Source organism: Etheostoma cragini, chromosome 9 (genome assembly GCF_013103735.1).
Source record: "Etheostoma cragini isolate CJK2018 chromosome 9, CSU_Ecrag_1.0, whole genome shotgun sequence".
Taxonomy (NCBI): Eukaryota; Metazoa; Chordata; class Actinopteri; order Perciformes; family Percidae; genus Etheostoma; species Etheostoma cragini.
This window is the reverse complement of record NC_048415.1, coordinates 29,700,354-29,703,099: the sequence shown is the minus strand read 5'-3', so window position 1 is coordinate 29,703,099 and position 2,746 is coordinate 29,700,354. Positions and strand designations below refer to the sequence as shown.

Sequence of the window (2,746 nt, the reverse complement as noted above, 5' to 3'; positions counted from 1 at the left end):
TAGTTCCGTTCTGCAGGGGATAACTTCTTAGACAGAAAAGCACAAGGGTGGAGCAGTTGGTCGGAGGGGGAACGTTGGGACAAGACAACACCCACTCCAGAGGCCGAAGCGTCCACCTCCACCACAAACTGGAGTGACAGATCAGGGTGTTTAAGCACCGGCGGGGAGCAGAACAGATGTTTGAGCCTCACCAAGGCTTGCTCAGCAACAGGGGACAAGAGAAACAGAACTTTGGGAGACGTGAGTTTGGTCAAGGGAGCCGCTACCTGACTAAAATTCCTGATGAACCGGCGATAAAAATTGGCAAAGCCCAGAAAATGCTGCAGCTGTTTACAGGTAGTGGGCGTAGGCCAGTTAGTGACAGCCCTTGTCTTTTCGGGATCCGCCAACACCTGCCCACCCTCCACTATGAACCCCAGAAACGGGACAGAACGCCGGTGGAACTCACATTTTTCGGCCTTGACATACAGTTGTTCTCTAACAGGCGCTGCAGGACCTGACGTACGTGGGCGACGTGGTCCGACATGGAGGAGGAAAAAACGAGAATGTCGTTGAGGTACACCACAACAAAACGGTACAAAAAATCCCTCAAAACGTCATTCACCATGTTCTGAAATACGGCCGGGGCGTTAGTAAGACCAAACGGCATCACTAAGTATTCGAAATGTCCTAAGGGAGTATTAAATACCGTCTTCCACTCATCCCCCTGTCGGACACGGACGAGGTGATATGCATTACGGAGGTCCAGCTTGGAAAACACTGTGGCGCCCCGCAGGGGCTCAAACGTGGAGTTAATGAGAGGCAGGGGATATTTGTTCTTGATGGTTATTTCGTTAAGGCCACGGAAATTTATGCAGGGACGCAGCGACTTATCTTTCTTCCCCACAAAAAAAAAACCCGCCCCCAAGGGAGACGACGACGGACGGATAATGCCGGCAGCGAGCGAGTCACCAATATATCGCTCCATAGTCTCTCTCTCCGGCCGGGACAGATTGTACAGCCGACTCTTGGGGTACGGTGCGTCCGGCCGCAGGTCTATGGCACAGTCGTAGGGTCTATGGGGAGGTAGGAACAGGGCTCTGTCCTTACTTAACACTTCCGCCAGGTCAGAGTAATCGGAGGGGACGGAGGACAAGTCAGAAGGAGGGTCCGAGGTAGCGGGGACGCACTCCACCGGAGGCACGGCAGAGCCCAGACTCTTGGAGTGACCGCGGTCGCTCCAGCTACGTATAGCATGTCGCTGCCAATCTATCTGGGGATTATGGCGCTTCAACCAAGGGAAACCGAGGATGAGAGGGGTGGTGGAAGCGGACATAAGCTTAAAGCTGATGGTCTCCCTGTGGTTACCGGACAAGACTAGGGTAATGGGCACGGTCTGATGCGTAACTCTAGCGAGAGTATCGCCGTTAATGGCTGTAACGCGGAGTGGGCTGTCGACGGGCTCAATAGGAAATCCAGTATGAGCTGCCAAGTTAGAGTCTATGAAATTGTCCTCCGCACCGGAGTCAAGGAGTGCGGAGAGGGGCAGAGAGAGAGTCTTGAACTGCAGCGTGGCTAGGACCATTAACCAGGGTGCTGTGGGCATAATGTCTTCAACAGGACTCGCTAGAACGCCCACGTAAGCTAGCGAGTCGTGCCTTTTGGCCGAGCGGGACAGGTGGCAAAATGGTGAGATGCATCGCCGCAGTACAAGCACTCACCAGCCAACATGCGGCGCTGTCGCTCCGCAGGAGAGAGCCGTGTCCGACCCAGCTGCATGGCCTCATCCGCCTCTCTGGATGTACTAGCCAGGGAGGCAGAGGGCAACAGCGGGGAGTTAGCGGTAGGGGTCCTCGACAGCGCCGCAGCCCGGCCAGGAGGGTGAGTCCGGCCTCCGCAGGCCGCTCCTCGCCTGCTTCCTCTCCCGCAACCTGTTGTCCAGTGTAATGGCAAGAGACACGAGAGAAGTAAGGTTCACAGGGTCATCCCGAACAGCTAATTCGTCTTTAATAACGTCACTCAAACCGTTCAGGAATGTTCCCCGTAATGCTTCCTCGTTCCACTGGGAGTCCGCCGCTAGTGTCCAAAAGTCGACGGTGTATGTAGCCACGCTATCAGCCCCCTGCCTGAGAGCCAACAGTCGTTTGGAAGCGCTGCCAACATGATCCGGATGGTCAAACACAGTTTTCAAATCCGCAGAGAAAGTGTCAAAAGTTATACCTAAGGGTAGGCGGTTGGAACATACCGCCTCAGCCCAAGCCAGAGCACGACCCCTGAGCAACCCCAGGGCATAGTGTACCTTGGATGACTCCGATGAGAAGGACTGTGGCCGTTGCTGGAATATGAGCCCACACTGGAGGAGGAAACCACGACACTTTACCAAATCACCAGAGAAAGGTTCCGGGGCGTTGATAGGCGGTTCACGAAGAGATGAGGGAGCCGCCGTGTCTGTGGGAGCAGTCGGAGAAGCAGAAGGAGCAGAAAGGGAAGGTGAGGGAACCACAGACAGCCGTGATACTTGTGCCGTTAACTGGGCGACCTGTGCAACGAGTTGTTGATTGTTCTCCAAAAGCGTGTGGATTAGCTGGTTATGTTGACCCAATAAAGTCCCCTGTGACTGGATAGCACGCTGGATGCCATTGCTCTCCGGGGGCTGCGGTTCCTCTGTGGCATCCATTTTTGGCCAGATCGTTCTGTTACGTTTCAGTAAGACAGAACCACAGAGATAACAGATACACGAAGACAGGGTACAGTTCAGGTGGTTTAA

The 2,746-nt window shown here is 54.5% G+C and overlaps 1 long non-coding RNA gene across 1 annotated transcript in view; it reads right to left on the bottom strand.

Annotated features, from left to right (window-relative positions):
- Window positions 1–2,531: 2,531 nt before the first annotated feature.
- Window positions 2,532–2,746, bottom strand: part of LOC117950966 — a 14,955-nt gene continuing 14,740 nt past the window's right edge. The window contains exon 3 of the long non-coding RNA XR_004658013.1: window positions 2,532–2,542. This is a non-coding gene — a long non-coding RNA (uncharacterized LOC117950966). The remainder of the gene's footprint in view (window positions 2,543–2,746) is intronic.